This window comes from Chrysochloris asiatica, unplaced genomic scaffold (genome assembly GCF_000296735.1).
Source record: "Chrysochloris asiatica unplaced genomic scaffold, ChrAsi1.0 scaffold00140, whole genome shotgun sequence".
Lineage (NCBI taxonomy): Eukaryota > Metazoa > Chordata > Mammalia > Afrosoricida > Chrysochloridae > Chrysochloris > Chrysochloris asiatica.
This window is the reverse complement of record NW_006408658.1, coordinates 3,202,006-3,227,913: the sequence shown is the minus strand read 5'-3', so window position 1 is coordinate 3,227,913 and position 25,908 is coordinate 3,202,006. Positions and strand designations below refer to the sequence as shown.

Below are 25,908 nucleotides of genomic sequence, written 5' to 3'. Positions count from 1 at the left end.
TTTGTGTTCAGAGAGACAGCTGTTGACTTTCCACTAGTGGTTTTTGCTCCACTTTTCTTTCATCCAGATTCCTGGTAAAATAAAAAATAACATTATAATCTCCCTTTATTCCCATTCAGAAAGGAGTTAAATTACTTTTCTTGTATTCTGCTAGGTTTACCTGAGTTTCAAATGGGACCAGAGGTAGAATCAGCCTCATTCTGCTGCTTTCTCTTCAAAAGATGGGTCATGAGGAAGGGATCAGAGAAAAAATATATGTTTTCCAAACTTAAATTCATAATAAAGTATTTAGCCAGAAATAAATGGGAAAAGCAAAATTCTAGTATCTGTGAATCTAGCAGCTTTCTACTTCTTTTTGCTTAATGTGCATTTTGATTTCTTATATTTTTATAATACCAAGAATACCACTATCTGGGAACCTGAGAACCTTGAAATATGATGTTTTTAGCACTTTGTGTCTTTGTGTGTTTGTACATTTTGAGTATGCTATTGAACACCCAAAGGTCAGACTCTGAGAGCAAAGATAACATAATCTTTGTTTATTCGTATCTGTGAAAAGCTCTGCAATATAATCGTTCTGAATTTTAAAAATTCGTAGACTTAATCAATTAAGTGCTGAAAGATGGAAACCACTTGATGACACTTAACAACAGCAACAACAAAATTACATTGTTTTTTTTTTCTCATTCTTATGTGGATATTAAGTCCATTAGCACAATGTCTGGAAAATAATGGTTGCAAAATTAAAATACCTTTGTTGTTGTTGTTAAGTGCCATTGAGTCAGTTCTGACTTAAAGCAACCCTGTCTAGGGTTTCCAAGGAGTAGCTGGTGGGTTTGAACTGCCGACCGTGGACTGCTAACTGCAAGGTCTGCTCCTCAATAGAAAGACGAAGCTTTCTGCTCCTGTAAAGATTGGCAGTTAAAAACCATTTATAGTGTCTCTATGAGTCAATACTGACTCAGTGGCCATGGGTTTTGGTTAGTGATATATGAGGTTGAGCTTCATTTTGTATGCTTACTTCATTATATTTATCACTTTTTATTTGGGGGAAGGTGTCTGTTTAGCTCTTAATTGAGTTGTTTATTTTCTTTTTGTTGAATTTTGATAGGATATATATGCTCCTCAAAAACCCTATACAGGATCGCTATGGGTCGGAACCAACTCGACAGCACTTCACAACACAACAACAACAATATAAGCATATATGGAGTCCTGGTGGGGCACTGTAGGATAAGAACTCAACTGCAAGGTGGGTTAGAATCACAAGGTCTGTGGTTCATAGTCACCAGCAACTCCTCAGAAACCCTATAGACGGTTACTATGAGTCAAAACTCATTTGATAGTACTTAACAACAACAAGAAGCATATATGGAGTCCTGATGTGACTTCTACAACCTTATCTATAACAGAAAACAAACAAACAAGCATTGTGACATTGTTATGAGACCATTGTTGCAGCCGCTGTGACAGTTCATTCCTTTGATATGCCTCCTCTTTATTGCTGACCTTCTACTTTATTAAGTATTTCTGTGTTTCTGTGGCTTAGGAGGAAATAATTGAAGTTGAATTTCTTGGTTCTCTCTATTTTATTGTTGTAAAAAAGTAGAGAGAAAACCACACTTACCAATTTGACATTTCCCATGCCTATAATTCAATAAAGTTAATTACATCAATGATGTTCAACTGTCAGAGACATGGGTAAACTTTTGGTTTCTCTTTAGTAAGAAATAATGAAAGGATAGGAGTATCTGTCACAATTTATTATATCAAACATTTATGACCATATGTGCTAACTTTGATGGTCAATGAACACAAATTTGAATAATATCTGCCATATATACCCTCAAGACGATTACTGTACATTAAGGAAGATAAAATTCCAAGATGAAATTTGAAAATAGGATTCCAAGTGTTATGGTAAGGATATGCATAGAATGTTATAAAATAGAGTTGGGTGCAGAAAAATTCCATGGAAAAAGGTAGACTTATGCTAAGATTTAAAGAGCAATTATTTTGAAAGAAAAGAAGAAAACACATTTTATACCAGATGGAGACAACAGAAGAAAAAAGTGAGAAAATAAAAACAAAGCACAGTGATCAAAAAGGAAACACAGAGGTCAGCAAGAACAAGGAAACTATTCCATGACCGTGTCCAGAGATTCAGTAGACGGATGACCAAACTCTTACGTGTTCAAGGCTTTATCAGCAACAAGGGCTGCGTACACCAGAAATACAGAGAAAAAAAACGTATGTCTATGTCCAAAAAACTCAACAACTCACTTATCCCTTTGGATTTTCCAAGAGATTCTTGAAATGGATTCTTCTCTTTGAGAAAACACTGGTTCCAAGTTGATAAACATTGCACAAAGCAACATTTCATTTAATCATTATGTAAGTGTATGTTGTTGTTTTTAAGTGCTGTCAAGTCGGTTCCGACCCACAGCAACTCTGTATAGGGTTTCTGAGGAAGAGCTGATGAGCTTGAACCACCGACCTTGCCATTCAAATGGCTTTGCAGTCTGGCGCATTAACCCCCAGTGCCACACCAGGACTTATTATTTTAATAAACATTCTTACATCATTCCATCTGCAAAAATACTAGGGCCCAGCACCTCCCAAACCCTAAAAATATAAAAACATAAAAGCCAAAATAAACTACTGGTAGGGTAGTGGTTACGAATCAGGCTGCAAACCGCAAGGTCAGCAGTTCAAAACTACCAGCTGTTCCGAGGGAGAAAGATGAGGCTTTCTGCTCCCGTTAAGATTTACAGCCTCAGAAACCCTGTACAGGGTCGCTATGAGTCGGAAGAGTCCACGGCACATCAGAACAACAATATACAGTTTATAGGGAAAATGAGACTAGAACATAGCTTTCTAAAACATTGTCACCTGCACTGTACCTGATACAGTTGTATATAGAAAATAGGGAAACAACAGCTAAGCAAATATAAGGTATAATGATGCATTTCTGTCATCATCAGCTTCACTGTCCCTGTGCTCTGTGTGTGACACTTTGAAGAGATATATGCATATATCTAAAAGCATGTGCAGATTTGAGGGATTATAATCAAAAGAGTGTACTTTCTTTTCCTGTTTTCACTCTTCTGATCAGCTATAATTCTATACTAGCTTGGTATAAGCTCATTCCTCATCTCTCTTGCTATTTTTCACAGCTTTATGAAAAGATGACTTACCTTGATCATTAAATATCTAAGAGCAGTACTTTGAACAAACTACTTGGCATCTCTCTGGAACACTCAATTTTCTATGCTTAAGTGAAGTACATATATTTTGTTAGTACAGCCCAGATTCCTTTGGGATGGGCACAATAGTTTCTTTGAGCTCTTGACATTTAATTAATAGACATTGGAGAATTCTCTTTTGCAATCTCTTTCTCCCTACCTTAAGCCTGTTATTGTTGAGTACATGCTAACTCATAGCCAATGTACTGCACAGAGTAGAGCTGCCCCAAAGGGAGTACTAAACTGTAATCATTATGGGGTCAAATTACTAGCTCTAATGTCTCATAGAGTCACTAATCAAATGGTGTATTATTTTGGCCAATCTGCTGCACAAGACCTCTTTAAACTGTTCAAGAGCAAAGATGTCAGTTTGAGGACTAAGGTGTGCCTGACCCAAGACATGGTATTTTCAATAACCTCATACATATGTGAAAGTTGGATAATGAAGAAAGAAAACTGTAGAAAAATTGATGCCATTGAGTTATGATGTGGAAGAGAATATTTAAAGTACCATGCACCACCAAAAGAACAAACAAATCTATGTTGGAAGAAGTACATCCAAAATGCTCCTTTAGGAGCCAGGATGATCAGTCTTTGTCTCTCATATTCAACCATATTATCAGGAGTGACTAGTCCCTGGAGAGGACATAATGTTTGGTAAAGTGGAGGGTCAGTGAAAAAGAGGAAGACCCCAATTAGAGGGATTGACGCATTGGCAGAAATGAGTTCAAATATAGTGACGAATGTGAGATTGGCCCAGGCCCAGGCAGTGTTTCATTTTGTTGTGGATAAGATCACTATGAGTTGGTACCCACTTGATGGCTCATAACAACAATGACAAAAATTAGCTCATAGAACTACTAGTGGTATGAACCATTGACCTTTTGGTTAGCAACCAAGTTCTTTAACAGGGATCTTAACACTATTAATTGTACAGGGCTCTTAACACTAGTAATTGTTGTTAGGTGTCATCATCAAGTCAGTTCCATCTCATAGCTGCCTTCTGTGTAACAAAACCTAACACTTCCTGGTCCTTTGCCACCCTCACATTCATTGCTGTTTGAGCCCATTGCTGTAGCCACTGTATTAATTCATCTCTCTGAGGGTCTTCTTATTTTCTGATGACCCTGTTCTTTACCAAGTTAAGACTACAGGATAATACTTCTTTTATTATTTGTTTTCTTTAACCAAAAAATTCATTCCTTTTCCCACACTGAGAGAATTTCTATGATTTCTCCTATAAAGTTTAATCTCAAATTTCTTGTTCTAATGTAGCTGGCACTATCATAACTTCATTACCTTATCCATCAATCTCCACCCCAATTTATCTAGAAACTCTTTTTCCTAATCCTAATAAAATAATCTAGTTTCTCATTTTAAAACATCTGAGATACAACGTATCATGGATTCAACCTTTAATAATCTACTCATGCCTTGCCTTTTATTTTTCATATTATCCAGTTCAAACCTAATATGCTGCCCAGTATGGTCCTTGATGTACTTCTCATAGTCATCATTCAGCACTCATCCCTTTCTTCTCTCCATTCTAGGCAAATGGGATGTCATGTCATTCCTCAAATATCCTAAACTATTCTTCATTCAGGGATTGGTGTGGTGCTGTAGGATCAGCACTGGACTTCTAACCACAAGGATGGCAGATTAAAGCCACCATCTCCTCCTTGGAAGCCTCATATAGGGTCACTATAAGTCAGAATTCAAAGACATTTAATGCAATCTTGTGGTGCTACTGTAGGATAAGCACAGGACCACAAGGTCAGCTTGAACCACAAGGTTGTCAGTTCAAATACACCAGTCACTCCTTGGAAACCCTATACTGGGTCACTATGACTTGGAACTGACTCCATGACATGTAACAACAGCAACAATTTATTCAACCTGGAGTGTTCTTTTCCAAGACCCTCAAATGTCTTTCTTCCTTTCATCTGCTCAAATATTTCATCCTCAGAGAGGCTTTCTACGAGCATTTTATCAAAATTGATTCACTTCATAATTCTATTTCCTTAGGCTGGTTACTTTCTTCAAAACATTTATCAATATTTGAAATTACATTATATGCATTTCTATTTTTTTCTCTTTCTTATTAGAATACTGGCTCTATTCAGACAGATACTACCACTATGTTGTTCATTATTTTATCCCCAGTTTCTAGAACAGACTCTAAATTAGAATAGTGGTATAATTTATGTTTTTTAAATTAATAAATGTAACAACATTGAAAAGGAAGTGTCTACATCCACTAGAGATTTCAAGCTGCCACTGTTGGTTGTTATGGTGTACCTCAGGATTTAATTTAATTTTAGCCTGTTTTGGTTTTAACTCTCTTTCCCTCTCCATGCCCCTTTCTGGCTTTTCCATATTAAAAAAAAAAAATAATACACTTCAGTGCTGGCTCTTGGGCTGAGAGTATCTGTCCGCATGTGTGGTAGAATATTCCACCAGTGGTGTGGGTGAGAGGTGTCCACTCACTTAGGCACCCCCTCTTGTCATCAGAATGGAGTTGTGCAAACAGTGTGGGGAGGGGCAATGAACAGATACCAAAAAAAAAAGAAAAGCAAAACCAACAAAGTGTATAGTCCATCTTTGCTCTGAGGTTCCCGCAGCATTTTTACGTGGTGTGTCTGCTCCCCCACTTGGTCTTGCCATTTGGTCTCACCCATTCTGTTGGCTCCAGGCCGCAGAGCCTGGCAGATTCAAATGTATCTGATTTCTTACTTTTGATACAAGTGCCACTAGTTATAAGCCTTCAAACCTCTTAAATGTGGTTCTGAGTTTTGGAGCTCTGCCCTGAATCTGCTTTGCCTGGTATTCTGTGGCATTGCTGATTGCAAACCTCACTGCACCTCCACCCTAGCTGCCATCAAGCCCAGCCTCCTGGCTGGCAATTTTTGACCTATTACATTTTAATATATATGAGGTAACATCACAAGTTCATGTTGTCCCACGTTAGACTGAACGGGCTATGGCAATAGGCCTAAATATTGATAGGTAGGGGTGGTGTCATTAACAATTTTCTGGCCCCAGATTTCAGGCAATCTATTGTTGATTAACATATTAAAAAACAAACAACAACAACAACAAAACTCCATTAATTTAGCCAAGATGTACTGATCATCTACGTATACTGAGGTCCTGGTTTGAGTGGAGAAGTCAGATAGATGCACAAAGGTCATTTCCTATTCACAAAGGTCAATTGTCATAGCATAGTCCACAAAGACAATGTTCTACCTCCTACTTTGGTGAGTACTGACTATTGTTGTTTTTAGGTGCCAGCAATGACATCCTTTTTTATAATTTTATTATAGAAGTATTGCAAATAATTTGCTAGATTTAGCCTAAAGTAGGTTACGTTTTATGCTATTTTAAATTACATAATTTATTTTTTTTCCTATTTTTGCTATAAGTATAAATGATTTTGTGTATAGTTCCTATATGAGAAACTTTTATAAATTCACTTATGAATTCTAATCAATTTTTATTATGATTTTTCTTTCTTTTTCATGTTTTGTTTCACTTACCTCAACAGCTTTCAGTCCTATGCTGACTGGAAATGGGACTAATGATATTCTTTTGTTTGATCCCAGGGCAAATATTTTTATAACTATTATAAAGCACATAGCCTTCCATTTTTTAAAAGCTTTTTTTTTTTTTTTTTTTACCAGATTGAGGAATATTTCTAATGCGTACTTTAAGAGGCTTTTGAAAATCACCAATAAATACTTAACTAAAACAAATTGCCATTGAGTCAATGCTGACTCATAGAAATCCTGTATATGATTTCTGAGACTTACATCTTTTGTTGTTGTTATTAGGTGCCATTGAGTCAGCATCGATTCACAGGAACCTTATGCCAACAGAGAGAAACACTGCCCAGTCCTACTCCAACTTTACAATCATTGCTACACTTGAGTCCATTGCTGCTGCCACTGTGCCAATCCATCTCATTGGTGATCTTCCTTTTCTTCATTGACCCTCCACTTTACCAAGCATGATGTCCTTCACCAGGGACTGATCCTTCCTGATAATATATCCAAAGTATCTTTGTTACTGTTGTTAAGTGCCATCAATTTGATTTGATTCATAGCGACCCTTTATAGTATTTCCAAGCAGCAGCTGGTGGGTTTGAACTGTCAGCTTTGTAGGTCACAGTCCAGTGCTAATCCTAAAGCACCATACCAGGAGTCAGTGCTAGTGGTTAGAAGGGTCATAATAATCTAATCCTGTTCAGATCGGCTTTATTATTCCCTGTAACTGTACACCCTTCCTTGGGATTTCCTTTACAATGTATGACAGAGACGTTACATGATAGTAGGACAGCCTGGAAAAGTCCTCTCTAGGGTAAGGTGCACCAGGCTTAAATACAATGTTTACTTGGGGGCTATTTGGGGCAGCTCCCTGTCTGCACAGATGGGTCCAGGTCTTGCAGGTTGCAGGGGTGGGGTGTAGGGATGGTGGTGGTATTGGTTTGAATGGCCAAAACTGTTTGGGGAATTTCTTCCCACAATACAGATCTGGAATAGAACCGCAACTGTGAGTTGACTTTGCTTAAAAAGTCACAATCTAACAGCGGAACAGGGATTTCAAAAACTACTAAATACTGATAAAATATTAGGACACCCTCCCAGCTACAGGAGATCAGAGGCGCCACGTGGTCTGTCTTTCTATATATCGCCACATGGGCTTTCCTTTAATACCTACAATGAAACAAGAGGAAGAGGAAAAGAGTCCAACGAAGGACTTAAGGACTAAATAAATTATTCCCCTATCAATTATAAATGCAACAATCCTAGCTCCCCTAGTTAAGTGTCTGGAGGTACCCCACTATGCAAGCAAGCTACCTGCCAAAAGTCACTCACGTTTTTACAGGACCAGAGAGCCTTGTATTTTTCCAGGGAAGCCACTGGTGGATTTGAACCACCAGCCTTTCAGTTAGCAGTCCAGTGTTTATCCTACAGCATCACCAGGGCTCGATTTTATCAGATACGTTTCTCTACTTATTGATCACATTCATTTTTCTGCTCCATTCTGTCAACATTTTCATTTTCTTTCATTGTTTTTCAAATGTTAAGCCAATAATACATGTTTTGGAATAATTCTAAATTGGCCTTCACAAGGGTAGAAACTTTCTTGACCGATGAGGCCTATGAAAACTGTTATAAATTATATATAACTTGGTGATTTTCTCATAGTTTGCTTTACTCACTGATTGACTATGAGTTTGGAATCGATTTTGTGCTTGTTTGGGGGAAAAGTGGCACTCCTTACTGTGGGTAATCTCATTCACTTGTTTTAGTTTTGTTTTGTTTTTATACTCTATTTTTCCACCCAGCTTTATATTTTCATTTCCCCCCAGAAAATATGTTTCATTGTTGACATACTGTTCTATTTACCACTACTGCAATATAATTATTATTTATTATGTATCTTATTTCTCATTTCCATATATATGGTGGTGATGGTGGTTATGTGCTATGGAGTTGGTTCTGACTCATAGCAACCCTGTACAGGGTTTCCGAGGCTGTAAATCTTTATGGGAGCAGAAAGCCTCATCTTTCTTCTGCGGAACAGCTGGTAGTTTCAAACTGCTGACCTTGAGGTTCACAGCCTGATTCATAACTATTATGCTACCAGAGATGTATGGTAGGATTTCAAAGAGTTCCTTGAAAAATTAGATGAAAAAATAATGAAATTTTTCCATAATTTTTTAAAGCTCCCTTATTTGTAAGAACCCCACCACCACCTATTCTCATACTATACCTGGAAATGGAAATTAAGGCAGAATTTTAAATATATATCTAATCATCAAATAGGTTCATCATTTGAGTAGTTGGCACTCTATACTTTAAGAGGTAAAAGTTATGAAATTAGATAGTATAGATAAAATAGTATAGATGCTTGTCAAAACTTAAGGATATGTAGTTCTTATTGTCTCTTTCTTTCTTTTCTTTTTTTTTTTTTTTTTTTTTTTACTGTGATCTCAATATTCACTTTTATTTCTGAGATTCAATGATCTCCGTAGTCCTGGTGTGACACTGTGGGATACAGCACTGGATCACAAGGTCAGTTTGAACCAAAAAGTCAGCAGTTGAAATTCACCAACTGCTACTTGGAAACCCTATATACAGGACCACGATGAGTCCGAGCGACTTGACGGTACTTAACAACAACATCAAATAATATATCTTTAAATTGTTGATTTTATTTGTTTAATTAATAAATCAAATATATCAATTACAATGGTTTTGTGTAAAGTAAAATTTGACCAAATCTCTGACTAAATATTTTTTACTTAGGACATCCAATCTTAAAAATTCCTTTACTTTAAGTTTCCATATTTCCTTTCTATTGACATGTTTTAAAACCATGAATACATTGTTTATACCTCCACCACCCCTTTTTTTCATATCTTTATCATATGTGCTGTTTTTGCACCCTCAATTTTGTTTCTTTCACTCTTAATTTCTGCCTCACCCCCTTTTTGACATTTGCTTTTTTAAAATTCATTGTAATGGTAGTTCATTGCAATGGCCGCACAGAACTCACACCATATTCATGGCTGTGAGGTTTATTAGGGAAGTTAACAAGTTACAACTCAGGGTGAGAAATGCTCAGAGCATAGTTTTTCTCATCAGAACAGCCCCTCCTAAACCATGGCCTCAGGCAGGACTCTCTCTCTGGCCTTCAGTCCCTTGGCCTCTGCCCTGCTCTGACAAAATTATAAAGCTATTTTTAGGGCTGCTGATAAATGCCCACAGGGCAAACTGCTCTACTATAATCCTCAGCCTGAAGACACTTCGCTCTAGCTCCTTGGGTCAACAAACCTAGCTCACCCAATTCAGTGCCTGGAAGTACCTGACTCTGAAAGCAAACTTCCTACTTAAAGTCTCTCAGGTTTATTTGCTTCATGGGCTGGGACCTGGGACGCCCACCACTCTGTCTCATGCTCCAGCTCTTGGTTCTGCACCTGCCGTTCGTCTGCGGATCCTCTGCGGATCCTCTACCACTTATCTGGTGTAACAGCATTCGATCCCAGAGTCACAGAGGTGCAACATGAAGAGATTTTAAGATTCAAAAGACATGTTCCACTACCGGCTTTTCTTACTTGATGATAGTGATATCCCTTATCCACTTCTGAGATAGCTAATTTTAAACTCACTTTAGAGTTCCAAGATTTTACAATCACAATGAACTCTGTTAACAATCATATTATCCTACCAGCATCTTCTCCTGCCTTTTCCTTCCTACCCAGGCCCATCGGGAAAAGACTGTTTGATGGGAATTGCAAGGACTGTGGGTAGAAGACCTATATGAAGTAATCCACGGCCCTATGTGGCGCTGTGGGTTAATGCACCAGACTGCAAAGCCGTTTGAACTGCAAGGTCGGTGGTTCAAGCTCACCAGCTGCTCTTCGGAAACCCTATACAGGGTCGCTATGGGTCGGAACCGACTCAATGGCACTTCACAACAACACAACAACTGCAATATACGTCTTAAAACATTTCAGTGCTACACCAAAGTCATGGAACATCAAAGTAAACAAACACAAAATAAATACATAGCCATCCTTGCTGTCTCTCTAATTTGTGACTGAATTCTGTTCATTATGTTTCTCTCTGTATCTCACATCTGGCATACTTTCTCTTTATTTGACGTGGCCACTACCCAAATTTTAGATTTCCTTGAACCATATAATTATCTGAAATTGATTTTGTGACTTATTAATAGTCTACCTCCTACCCATTCGAAATACAGAGTATGACAAAACTTTCTATATTATCATTGCACTTAGTCTTATTATAGATTTTAGTGATATTACATTCTATAAATAATAATTCTTCAGACTGTTAAATACATCATTTTAATCTTTCTAAAATATTACTTCAATTGTAAAGTTATATTAAATTATTTTATTATTTCTGTTTTAACCAAATATCTTTCTTTTCATTTGGTTGAAAAAATATGCTCTGTGATGATTTTCACTCACTCCACAAGCATGCTTAAGCTCCAAGAAGAAAGATTCATCACAGATCATACAGTGCTAAATTTCCAATCCCCAAACAAGAACATATACTATGAGGTTAGCTGCTGAAAAATTCATAATATCAGAAAGTTTAGGTATAGGAAAGTATAGCTATGTTGTTTTTGTTGTTGTTAAGTACCATTGAGACAGTTCTGACTCATAGCTACCTTATGCAGAATAGGATGTAACAGTGCCCAGTCCGGCACCAGCCTCACAATTTTTGTTATGTTTGAGCTCATTGATGCTGCCAACGTGTAATTCCATCTTATTAGGGATCTTCCTCTTTTTTGCTGACCCTTCATTTTACCAGCATGATGTCCCTCTCCAGGAACTGGTCCCTCTTGATAACATGTCCAAAGTATGAGAGATGACGTCTCGTTATCCTGGCTTCTAAGGAGCATTCTGTTTGTACTTCTTCCAACACAGGTATGCTTGTTCTATGGCAGCCCATGGTAATTTTGTTGTTCTTTTCCAGCACCACAACTCAAAAACATTGATTTTTCTTGAGTCTGCCTTCCTCACTGTCAAACTTTTATATTCATAAGAGGCAATTGAAAATATTATGGCTCGGATTAAGTGCCCCTTAGTCTTCAAGCTGGTATCTTTGTCTTTAACACTTTAAAGAGGTTTTATGCAGATTATCTAAATAAAAATATACTAGTTATTTTGTTATTTATAGAAACTTTTGCATTTCAATAAGTACTTATAAATGGCCAAATTATTTCTACTTGAATAGTTCTATTAGAAAAATATTATTGTTACCTTAAAGAGATTTGGATCACCAGATAATTCTGACAGAACATTCTGATTTCAGTGACTGTATATGGTATTTCTCATATGTCAAATTCCACGCCAATGAGAATGCAGGGTTCAACAGAGTATGATATTGCAAGCACACATTCATACAAACACACATGCCTCCAACTATATCTGCTGCTGTTTATTTTTGATATGATAATTGCTTTATTCAGTTTGTTAAATTAGTAATTTTCATAGGCCTCATCCCTTCGCAGCTTGAATTAATTACTTCTTATTTAGTCTTTTTTTTTTTTTTTTAACAAGGAGATTTAACAAGGAGACCCGCTCCTGGATCTGCTTGGTCCTGACCCCATCAATGACTGGGTTGAGGACTGGAGGGTAATTACATAGAGATTGTTGTTGTTGTTGTTGTTAAGTACCATGGAGTCGGTTCTGAGTCATAGTGACCCTGTACAGGGTTTCTGAGGTTGAAATCTTTACGGAAGCAGAACACCTCATCTTTCTTCCATGGAACCGCTGGTAGTTTCAAACTGCCATCCTTGAGGTTAGCAGCCCAACTCATAACCAGTATGCTACCAGAGCTCCTTACATAGAGATTAGCTAAGAGGATATGGATACACTGTGGGATACCATGACCAAAGCGATACGTGAGGAAGGAGAAGAGAGCTGGGCCAAAGAAAGCTATGATGACGCAGATATGGGATCTACAAGTATTGAGAGCTTTCAGCAGGCATCTTGGGAAGGAAGGTGGAAGACAGTGTATAAGAGCCTAACATAAGAGATAATGATAAGAAGCACATCTAGAAACACGATAGAAATATCCCCAAGACCATAGTAGATGTTGATACCGATGCTGGCATAAACTAGATGAGCCACTCCCATGTGCTCACAATAAGTATGAGGGATGATTCAATGTCCACAATAAGGCAATCTCAGGAGGAGAAAAATGATGGGAATAATCATGCATAAGCTTCTTAGGACTACAACTACACAAAACACACCAATGATTCTATTGGTGAGGATCATGGTGTATCAGAGTGGGTTGCAAATAGCTACATAACAATCAAAGGCCATGGCAAGAAGTACAATGCTCTTCATGACTGTGAAGACGTGGATAAAAAAAACTTGTGTAACACAGCACCCAAAGCACAGTTCCTGGAGGCGGAACCAGAAGATATCCAGCATCTTTAGAATGGTAGCAATGGAGAGACTAAGTCCAATCCCTGCTAGCATGGCCAGAAAGTCGAACATGGGCTGGTGGAGGTTATGATCAGTACAGACCACAAACAAGGTAATAGCATTTCTAACAAGAGCAATTGGATATACAAAACAGAATAGAAAGCCAAGCCAGATTTGTGCAGTCTCCAATCCTGAAATCCCTAACAACAGGAATGAAGAGGGATGGGTCTCAGGGACATTGACAGAGACATTCTTCCAAAGGCTAAAGCTGGTCAGACTCTTTATAAGTCAGTGTCTGCTTCCATCGGATCATTCACCCACACTTAACAGATCTATAAAAATTACAAATAAAAAAGTGCAAGATAAAGGATTGATATTAAGAATAAATCTCTCTAAAAGACTCTTATTCTTTTCCTTTCTTATATCCCCAATATAAACATAGTATCAATCCTGACCTGCATCATAACTATGAAAGGCTGAAGTGCCAAGCAGAAACTAACCCTGTATCTTCAGAGTAATTATGGATTCAGAGTAAGTAAATACAAAATCTCTTCTCTTCTTTATGAAATAGACACTATTCGGAAATACTAACAACCACCACAAAAAGAATGTTGTTGTTTAGTGCCATTGAGTTGGTTCCAACTTACAGAGATCCTGTATAGGGTTTCTGAGGAGGGGATGGTGAATTGGAACTGCTGACCCTGTGGTTCAAACTGACTTTGCAGTCCAGTGCTTTATCCTACAGAACCACCATAATAATAACTATCATTAACTGAGAACCCACTATTTTCTAGGCGCAGTACCGCTGCATATATTATCTGCATTTTGTTCTCTCAAAATTCCGTGACACAAGATCTGATGGTGTCTGGTTTTATGGAAGAGAATGGTTTAAGAAGTGAATTAATTTCCCATTGTCTAAAAGACAAGTTTGTCACTGACAGAATTTGCTATCCACACAGGTTCTCTATGGGTCAGAATCAACACGACTCCATGGCACTTAACAACAACAGCATTCACTTGTTGGGGGTGCTGGTGTGGCGCTGTGGGTTAACGCACTGAATTTCAAAGTCGTTTTGAACGGCAAAGTCGGTGGTTCAAGCTCACCAGCTACTCCCAGAAACTCTATGCAGGGTTGGTATGCGTTGGAACTGATTCAACGGCACTTAACAACAACAAATCCACTTATTAAAGGTGGTGGTTGTATACTTTTGTATTGGTTCCAACTCCTAGAGACACTGTATATCTTTATGGGAGCAGAAAGTCTCATGTTTCTGCCAAGGAGCAACTGGTAGATTCAAACTGCTGACATACTGGTTACAAGTCCCGTTTATAATCCACTACACTGCCAGGGCTCCTTAACTTACTGAAGAGAGATACCTTTAAACAGGTTTTGTTTGGAATAAACCCATATATACCCTAATTGGAACCTTAGTTAGTAATAGTTTTCAGCTGATCCTTGTATATACTATGCATGTATTTGTATGTTCCACTCAACTGTGCTTTGTTGTTGTGGTTGTTGTTAGGTGCCATCGAGTCGGTACCAACTCATAGGACCTTATGCACAGCAGAACGAAACACTGCCCGATCCTGGGCCAACTTCACTACTGTTGCCACACTTGAGTCCATCGAAGCTGCCACTTGGCCAATCCATCTCGTTGGGAGTCTTTCTCTTTTTCTCTGACCCTCCACCTTACCAAACATGATATCCTTCTCCAGCGACTGTTCACTTCTGACAATATATCCAAAGTATGAGAGACAAAGTTGGCCATGTTGGCCTCCAAGGAGTACTCTGGCTGCACTTCTTCCAGCACAGATTTATTGGTTCTTGTGGCAGCCCATGGCACTTTCAATATTCTCCTCCAACACCATAACTCAAAGGCATCAATTCTTCTACGCTCTTCCTTAATCACTGTCCAGCTTTCGCATGCCTGTGAGGTTATTGAAAATACCATGGCTTGGGTCAGGCGCACCTTAGTCCTCAAGCTGACATCTTTGCTCTTCAACACTTTAAAAAGGACTTGTTCAGCAGATTTACCTAAGGCAATATGTCATTTGATTTCTTTACTGCTGCTTCCATGAAGGTTGATAGTTGATCCAAGAAGAATGAAGTCCTTGACAGATTCCATCTTTTCTTCATTGATAAGAATATTGTTTATTGGTCCAGTGGTGAGGATTTTTGTTTTCTTTACATTGAGATGTAACCCATACTGAAGGCTGTGCTCTTTGACATTCATCAGTAAATGTTTAAGTCCTCTTCACTTTCAGCAAGCAAGGTTGTTAATGAGTTTTCTTCCAGTCCTGATGCCATGTTTTTCTTCATTAAACTCAGCTTATCAGATGATTTGTTCAGCATACAGGTTGAATAGTATGGTGAAAGAATACAACCTTGTCGCACATCTTTCTTAATTTTAAAACATTCAATGTTCCCATGTTCTGTTTGAACAACTGCCTTTTGGTCCATGAGCACAATTAAGTGTTCTGGAATACTCATACTTCACAATATTGTCCATAGCTTGTCATGATCCACACAATCAAAAGCCTTTGCGAAGTCAATAAAGCACAGGTAAACATCTTTCTGATATTCTCTGCTTTCAGCCAAGATCCATCGGATATCAGCAATGATAGCCCTCATTCCACGGCCTCTTCTGAATCTGCCTTGAGTCTCTGGAAGTTCTCTGTCAATGTATCATTGTAGCCATTTCTGTATTACCTTTAGTAAAACTTTACTCGCTTGAGATATCAAAGAGATTGTCCGATGATTTCTGCATTCTGTTGGTTCACCACTCTTTGGAATGGGCACAAATATGGATACCTTCCAATCAGTCTGCCAGATAGCTGTCCTCCAAATTTCTTGGCAAAGATGAGTGAGTGCCTCCTGTGACACCTCACTTTCTTGAAAGATTTCAATTTTGATTCCATCAATTCCTGGTGCTTTGTTCTTTGCCAATTCCTTCAGTGCACATTGGACTTCCTGAGTATCATTGGCTCTTGATCATATGGTACCTCTTGAAATGGTTGAACATTAACCATTTCCTTTTGGTACAATGACTCTGTGTATTCCTTCCATCTTCTCTTGATGCTTTCTGCATCATTCAATAATTTTCCCAGAGAATCTTTCAATAATGAAAGTCAAGGCTTGAATTTTTTCTTCAGTTCCCCAAGCTTGAGAAATGTTGAGTGTGTTCTTCCTTTTTGGTTTTCTGATTCCAGATCTTTGCACATTTTATTGTAATATTTAGCTTTATCTTCTCGAGCTGATCTTTGAAATTCTCTGTTCAGCTCTATGACCTCCTCATTTGTTTCATTTGCTTTAGCGTCTCTACACTGGAGAGCAAGTTTCAGTGTCTCGTCTGACATCCATTTTGACCTTTTCCTTCTTTCTTGTCTTCTCAATGACATTTTGCTTTCTTCATGTATGGTGTTCTTGATGTCATCCCACAACTCTTCTGGTCTTTGGTCTTTAGTGTTTAATGTATCAAATCTGCTCTTCAGATGATCTCTAAATTCAGGTGGGATATAATCAAGGTCCTATTTTGGCTCTTGTGGACTTGTTTTCAATTTCTTCGGCTTGAGTTTGAATTTGCATATGAGTAATTGATGGTCTGTTCCACAGTCTGCCCCTGGCCTTGTCTTCACTGATCATATGGAGCTTTTCCATCTTCTCTTTCTGCAGATGTAGTCAATTTGATTTCTATGTTTTCCATCTGGCGAGGTCCATGTGCATAGTTGTCTGTTATGCTGTCTAAAGAAGGTATTTGAAATGAACAAATCATTGGTTTTGCAGAATTCTATCATGCATTCTCCACCATCATTTCTATCACCAAGGCCATATTTTCCAACTACTGATCCTTTCTCTTTGCTCCCAACCTTTGCATTCCAATCACCACTAATGATCAATACATCTTTATTGCATATTTGTCAATTTCCAATTGAAGAAGTTGGTAGAATTATTCTGTTTCATCCTCACTGGCTTTAGTGGTTGGTGCATAAATTTGAATAATAGTGGTATTAACTGGGTTTCTCTGTAGGCACATGGATAGTATCCTATCACAGACAGCGTTTGTTGCAGACCATGTAAAGCTGGTCAGAAGTTCGAGGCCCAGTGGGCCTGAGTGTTGCAGACAATGCAGGCCACAGGCTCTGAGGAACAGATTCTGGCCACTGGGAAGTAATAACAAATTGTTTTTCATCTTAGTGTTCAGTTATGTTTTATTAATTCCAAATATGAGCCCTTAGTATCCTCAGATAAATGTAATATTTTCCTAAAGCTGAGACTGAAAAGGTTTCAAGGGCAAGCCTTTCTCCAAAGGATTAACTGAAAATAGCTTAGCTACTTCCCGGTTCTTTGTTCTATAGACAAAAAAGCCATCCTCCCTAAACCTGTCCCAGGTGCAGGTTATTCAGCCAAGTTCCTGAAAACCTGGCTCAGGAAGCCAAAACAGTGGGATTCCTCCCAAGCCTTTTGTCCTTCCCTTTCACCTTTCCCCAACTGAGCTCAGGGGCTATAGATATGTTAATTGAGCCTGAGAAACCAAGTTGTGGGCCTGGGATTCGAACCAGCGAAGCTCGATGTAAAGTTAACTGAATGTCTGGAAAAATACTGATGTTAGCTGTACCTTGTCTTAGTCCCTCCCAGCTTGGTGTGAAGCTCCTCCCCTAAATAAAATGGAGACGCAGGCCGGCCCAGGTGTGCATTACAGGTTGGAGGGCATGCAGACAGTTTGCAGGGCAGTGAGTTGCTGCCTGCACAGGCCACGATGCCTGTAGTCCCAAGTCTGCCCACCAGTGATGCATCCACCTTGGTTTCAGGGTGTCTCTTTGTCTCCCTCCTTCTGTCTTTCTGTGTATTCTTTTGCTATCCCTATTACAGCCATATATCCCCTCCTTGTGAACCAAACACTCATGAACCAAGTTCCTATGTCGAGGCTGGTCCCCGACAAGTGTTGAACCTCATGAGTGATCTGGATATGTTCTTTTTGACGATGAATACAACACCATTTCTCCTCAATTTGTCATTCCCTGCATAGTAAACCATGTGGTTGTCAGATTCAAATGGCCAATATCAGTCCATTTCAACTCACTAATGTCTAAGACATCGATGTTTATGCATTCCATTTAATTTTTGACAGCTTCCAATTTTCCCAGATTCATGCTTTGTACAGTCCATGTTCTGATTTTCAATGGATGTTTACAGCTGTTTCTCTTCATTTTGAGTTGTGCCCCATTAAGAAATTAAGGTCCTGCAGGCTTTTTTCCCAACGGGCTTTAGCACATTCACATTATCACGGTCAACTCTACTTTGAGGAGGCAGCTCTTCCCCAGTTGCATTTTGAGTACCTTCCTACCTGAGAGGCTCATTTTCGGCACTATATCTGACAGTGTTTTTCTGCTATTCATAAGGTTTTCAGTGACTAAAGATTCAGATTAGTTCATCACTCTTCCAACTCTGTCTTTGTCTAGAAGCTCATCTGAAATCTGTCCACCATGGGTGACCCTGCTGGTTATTTAAATTACCAGTAGCTTAGCTTTCAGAATCACAGCAACTCACAAGCCACCACAGTATGACAAACTGACAGACAAGTGTTGGCCATTTGATTTTTAGTGGAAACTGTCACTTTAAATTTTGAGGCAATCTGTATGCATGCATAGTAGAACCCTCCAGGGGTGGGGTAGGGTATCCATTCACTCAGGCATCCCCTCTAGGCACTAGGAGGTGCGCAGACAGTGAGAGACCAATGAACAGATACCAAAAAAATTAATGTCCACATCTTTATCTCCACGGTTCTGTCAGGTATTCATGGCTGTTCTGATCCTTCCCCCACTTGATCTCTCCCAAGATGTCAGCTCTGGTTATAGCTGAGCATCTTGAATTAGAAAGCAATGGATTTCTTGATTCTGCTACAAATTCCCCTAGTTGTAAGCCTTCCAATCTTCTAAATGTTTCTTTATATGTGGTTCAGAGTTCTAGCACCATCCCCTGAGCCTGCTTGGCCTGGTATTCTGTGTTTTTGCTGATGGAGCTCCTCACTGTGCATCTACCTGATCCACCATATTGACCCATAGTATATATATATACTTTGCTCACACATACACACACCATTTTGCTGATTATAAAAGAGCAATTATTGCTTTTATTTGTTTTGAGCTTAACTTTTTTATTGAGAAGGCTCTTTTGTTGAATTAATAAAATTCATAGACGCTTAAAAAAAAAATTCAACTAACAGTTGAGAATTGGAACTAGGTTATGTTGCCACAATCTGGATACTTGCTAGTGAAGGTAATGTAAGAAGAGATGAAGAAATGAAAGAAAGGAAAATAATTTTTTAAAAACTTAGTACTGAAAGGAACTTGAATATGAACAAGTTTGGAGTTGCACTATCAGATACTAAGACTTTCTATAAAGATGTGTTAGTTATGCTACTGGCAAATGAAACAAACTAATACAAAAAGATAAAATGAAACAGAATTAAGGGTCTAGAAACAAATCTACACATATCATACGGTTCGAATATTTAAATATAAGATACTTACTCCCAGGTAAGAATTTAAGTGAATTAGCAAGGAGCAAGATTTATCCATAAAGTTTTTTATGGGTATGAAGTTCTTTTTCTAGAATCTGTTGACTTCTGTATGTTGAAGGAAATATGAAAGATACCAGACCTCCTCATTCATTCATCTAGTTTCAAAGATAGTCTTTACTACTACTGCAGTCCTGGTGTGGTACTGTAGGTTAATGTGCTGGACTGAAGTCAGTTTGAACTGCAAGATCAGTGGTTTAAGCTCACCAGCTGCTCCTTGGAAAACCTATTCAGGGTCGCTATGGGTCAGAACCTACTCAATGGCACTTAACACTGTAGCTTCTTAACCCACACATGAAGTTCTTTTTCAAGAGTTGGTTAATTTCTGTATGCTGAGAGAAATATGAAATGTATCAGATCTCCTAAGTCATTCACTTAGTTCCAAAGATATTCTTAATACGATTGTAGTTATACTTCTTACCCCACACATCATCTTGGGTCTTGACCTCCATCTTAGATTCAAGTTTCCCCTAAATAAAGTTACATTTTAATGTAATCTACATTGAAGCATTGTGAAAGACTGATAGCTGATCACCATATTGAATGCTTTCCTACATCAAAGAATATGTGCTGTCACTCTTAAGCATAAGGGAGTTCAAGCTCATTATTCAATCCTTCTTTTTATACTATGACAATATTTTTTCTGTTTGTACCTCACTTCCTGTCACAGTACTTGTCATTGTTGTTAGGTGTTATTGAGTTGGTTCCTATATAAGGTTTCCTAGGAGTCGCTGGTGGGTTTAAACTACTGACCTGTTGGTTCTCACTCCAGTGCTGATCCAACAGCGCCACACCAGGAGTCATGGTAATATGTATAGGATAAAGAAACATAAGTGGAGAGTACTTAATGTATTTTGCCATGTGAAATGGCCTGTAGTCCTGATTTTGTTTCTACTGGTTTATTTGGTTTATAACAATTTCTGTGTTTCAATTTCATCTAGAAATAAGCATAGTGCCATGGGTATGTGTCACTTTATTCCTTCTCCCATCAGTCTAGGCTGTTCACAGCTCCTGTGAATTCAAATGCCAGTTTCAAGCATGCCTTGCACAAGCACTCGTTGATCATTAGCACTTACCAGAATTCCTTCCTTCTGTCTTCAGGAGTCATGTAGCAACTGTGCACCTACTTGTTAAAATATTTACAGGGTTTAGAAAAGAGCATCAGTATCCCTGAGAGATGCCACCACAATGTCTTTGTGTACTGGACTTGTAATGAAGTCTCCAGGAGCCAGGGAGTCTGGCACATTGAGATTCAAGTGCAGAGGCATTCCCTTGGGACATTGTACCAGTTCACAAGAAACTCTGGGGAAAGCAGGGCTTGCTACTTACCACTTGGCTCATTGTCCAAACTAAACCCATTGCTGATGAGTCCGTTTTGACTCTTAGTGGACCTCTAGGACAGACTAGAACTGCCCAAAAGGGTTTCCACGAAGTCTCACCATCCTTGCTTCTAAGAAGCATTCTGCTTGTACTTCTTTCAAGGCAGATTTGCTTGTTCTTCTGGCAACCCATTCAATATTCAGGGTTTCCAGGCTGTAAATCTTTACGGGAGCAGAAAGCCTCATCTTTCTCCCATGGAGCGGCTGGTAGTTTTGAACTGCTGACCTTGTGGTTCGCAGCCCGATTCATAACCACTACGCTTCTGTGTCCCAAAGGTTTTGTATGTTGTATTTTCATCCTTATTGGATTCAAGGAATTTTCTTAAATATATTTTATTATTCTGTTACCACATAGCTTTAAAAAAAAAAGCAGACTGTTATTCAATTTCTGTGTGTTGATTTTCTTTTGCTTGATCTTCCTGATGTTTATTTCTAATTTTATTGCACTGTGATCTGAAAAGACGCTTTGTAGTATATCAATATTTTAAATGTATTGAGGCTTACTTTGTGGTATAACATATTGTCTATTCTGGAAAATGTATTTATTAAGTACCCCAAGTGGGTTCAAATCACCAACCTTTTAATTTGCAGTTCAGTGTTTAACCATGTGTGCCTCACACAACTACACAATTCCTCTTTTTATATATACAAAGGGGCTTCAAAAAGTTTTCCATGAACTGTTTGAAGCTCCCTCTTATGATTTTCATTCACATACATGGATGCCCTATGTTATGGTGTTCATAACGTCTCTGTTGGATTAACAGAAAGCCTGCTTCCTAATCTCCAGTCTCTCCCTCAGGTGATCCACCCCTGGTTCTTTCCATGTGACTCAGAAGATTTGGGGCTCAACAGCTTTAAGGGCCTTCCCATCACCATTTTTAAACATGTGTTCTCTTGCTCATGGTTTTGCTTCATGTGAGGGCAAGGAATAGAAATATTACAGAAATAAAGCTTTCTCTCTCTCATACATACATGTTGTTGTTGCTGTTGTTAAGTGCCATTGAGTTGATTCCAACCCATAGACACCCTGTATAGGGTTTCCAAGGAGTGTCTAGTGAACTTGAACTGCCAATCTTGTGGTTAAAACCGACTTTGCAGTTCAGCGCATTAGTCCAAGCACTATACCAGGACTCCTACAGGTCCTCAAATTTCTCTTCCCAAATTAATTTTGACTATACCCAATCTCTGCATTAAACTCTTTTCAAAAGATTTTACACTGCAGGGTCACTATGATTTGGAACCAACTTCTTGGGACGTAACCACCACCACCACTATACTAAGGCATAATATGATAAAGGAGAAACATCATAATAATCAAAGTCCTCCACTTATTGTCCAATCAACTGTTTAACCTTCAGTTGTACTTCATTACTCCCCAACCCACGTTCTGGTCTTTGGTCACCCAATGCCCTTTATAAAAAATGATCACCTCTCATTTCCGTTTACCTTCAAGTCTTCTCTCCAATTGATGTTTCTTTATGAAATAATTGGATGTGACTTCTTTGTCCTTTGTGTTTTCATAAGAGTTGGTATTACTATTGTTCACGTTATGACAATATATGTGTGTGTGTCATACATCTATATTGCACAAAACACAGAAAGTTACTAAGGATGGTTTCCTAATAAGCCACACTGTGGAGACTTCATGTGAACTTAATGTTTTCATGGCTCCTGAGGGAGAAAGAATTAACATTATTCTCCATCCAGGCTTCAGCTCCCTAAAGGATATTATGTCTCTTAATAGTAGCTAACCCACACCCTTGTATGAACTAAAGATTTATATCTGGTATGGTATTTCTCTTCAGATATAGTAGGAATGAGCAAAGAGTTACTTAATTTCCCTTGAGCCAAATTTATGCCCAGAGGATTCTGCAGGGTAATCTCAGGTTTTCTGGGACATGCTTAGATTTAGGAACATCGTCACTGACTATAAAAGAACTCTCCTTGTAACTGTGAAGACTTGGGATCCAGTCTTGATGGGGCTTCCCATCGCCATCTTTAAACGTCTATTCCCATGCTCATGATTCTACTCCAAGTGAGGATAAAGAGCAAAAATATTACAGAGGTAAATCTTTATTTCTCTCTCTGTCACACATGTAACTGCATACACATACACACAAGTTCATGTACTCGTCTCATACATGTGTGCATATACACAGCACATTACTCACAACTAGATACCCACAAACACTGTTTCATAGCAGTATGGCTCAACCTATTGTCACTCAAAAGTGAAGATTTTTTTGACCAGCAAATTAATTATTGACAGGTAATCAGGTCCTTGACTGGAATTACTGTAGTTCATTTGAAGAAGAAGAACACTATTTGCAGGTCACTGTTTTATTTGTGTGAAGTGAAGATTTGGATGAGGTCAGTATACAAATAAAATCATCTAGATATCATCCATATCTACCATTTTTTTCTCTCTTGCCTCTCATAATCCTAGTGAGTTTAGAGATTGTCAATTGTGGTTTGGCCTTGTGTCCCCAAGCCATTTTTATTACAAGATCAATATCCCTACAAAGTCACACAGGACCAACTCCTCCTCTGGTTCCTACTTCATGGGCCAATTAAGAAAGGGCCTGAGTGAAGGTTGTTATCCACTCTTACAATTGCTTTGGTTCCACTTTTCTTGTAAAACCTCTGATGAAGGGGGTCATGGGGAACTGTTCCCTTTCAAACTGAGAAGCATTGAAGTTCATATGTATTCCTAGAAATCTAGAAACACTGTGGTCTTGTACTACTACTCCTTCACTCTGGCTTCTATGCTATCTTTTCCTCCACACCTCTTTCTTCTCACCTTACAGGGTATTATTGGTAAAGTATATGTTCTGTATAGTGAAGTAAGTTCTTTCTTATATTAGGAGAATGATATTGAAGGGCATTCATAATTTTTAATACTACCTTTTATTGAAGCTATGCTATGAACTAGTCTCTTTACATATATTGGGATTTTTTTAATTTTTTTGTAGTTAAAACAAACCACATTGCTTAGCATTTATTATCCCAATTTTACAAGAGAAGAAACAAGTGCAGGAAGTTAAGACATTTGTTTTAAGGGTCTCCCCAGAATTTCAAGCCATTTCTGAATGATTTTCAAGCCCACATAAATCACCTCTACTATGTCACTGTTTGAATCAACAAAATCAACAGGGAAAAGGGTCAGAGAATGAAAAATTACAAGCTAAAAGAACTGAGAGAAGATGAGCACTAAAGGGAAAAGATCTTGAACTACAAGAGCCTGTTAAATATATATATATATATACATATATACATATACAGGCTATTACATATATGCATTTATATAGACTTTTCAATTGAGCATTGGAAATACAATTTCAGACTAGATATTTTTTCAATATGAACATCTAGTAAAGCGTGAACACTTTGCCCTCCAGGAATGATCTTTTAAGTTTATTGTCTATGGCATACAACTGTGGAGAAACATTCTTGTTAAAATTAAGAAAAGGTGGAAATCCTGTTGGGTCTTAACCATATTTTCAGAGATTAGTCCTGATGCCGCTTGCGTAAATACTTTTCCTCCAGATGGAAAAGTGTCATGTTGAGAAACAGCAGCACTGAAGAAGAGATTGACTCTAGACTATAAATCTCATGATGTGTCATCCTAGACATTTCTGAGGAAATATCTATTGTAAGTCAAGTTCCATAAAACATGGTCCTCTGATTTCTTAGCCTATAATTTTCCCCTTAGCACTGGCAAACTCTGTGTTCTGTTCTACACATGGGCAACTTCCTCTCTAATTCCTCTTGAGAGTGTCTGTCTTTCTTCTTTTAGAAAATAGAATATTAACTCACTTGTCTTGATATTTCTACTACACAATCATTATCTGAAAAGCTTAAGGACAACTTATATGTGCATCACATGCACATTAAAAATTATCTCTTTATCATTCTTTCCTTCTCAGCCTCTCTCTCTCTGAACATATACTTACACAGATACAAACACTTACACAAAACTTGATTTTGTTCAATAGCTGATCACTGAACAATTGGAAGCAAACATTCATATGACACTGTTGGGAACATTAAAATAAATACCTCCTTGTTCTTTGCCTCTGGTAGATGTCTTGCTGATAAATATGATGAAAATGCATAAATGAAAATTATATAATATACAACTCAGGAAGAGTTTTAGGACACAAAGAGATTTTTTATATTAATTTCATTTATAGGGATCAAGAAAGATTCCTTATAAATATTTAATTTCCTATATCATTAAAATTTGCTAGAAATTTAATTTGTTCATTAGTTATGCACACATTTAGATTGGTATGCTTTTGTATTACTGGTGTTAAAGGTTTTTTTTTAAGGGAGATGAATTTAATTTGACTGACACATAGAAGGAAATTTATTAGACAGGTATCAGGATTGCAGAATGGACAGGAGGATGGAAAAATTGGATTTGAAACTCAGTCAATTTCAGAAGATTAGGAAGCTTGAAAACTAGCAATAGTCTCATAATAAAAAAAAAAGTCTCTTAGGCTAGCAGAGTTAGAACAAGAAATAACTAAGTGAGACCACCCACGTGAACTTCCTTGCTTTCTGTGACTATCTAAGCATTGGCGAGGTAAGTTCTTGATCTACATCATAACAAAACACAGGCAGTGGTTTCCACTTGGACTAAGGATTCTGTAATTCCTCTACAAATTCTGAAAGAACCCAAAGAGCTTTATTTTATATGAGTTATATCCATCAGGATTTTCCACATT

General features: G+C 38.1%; 1 pseudogene; it reads right to left on the bottom strand.

Annotated features, from left to right (window-relative positions):
* Positions 1-7: 7 nt before the first annotated feature.
* Positions 8-21,140, bottom strand: LOC102832409 (annotated as a pseudogene).
* Positions 21,141-25,908: the final 4,768 nt, after the last annotated feature.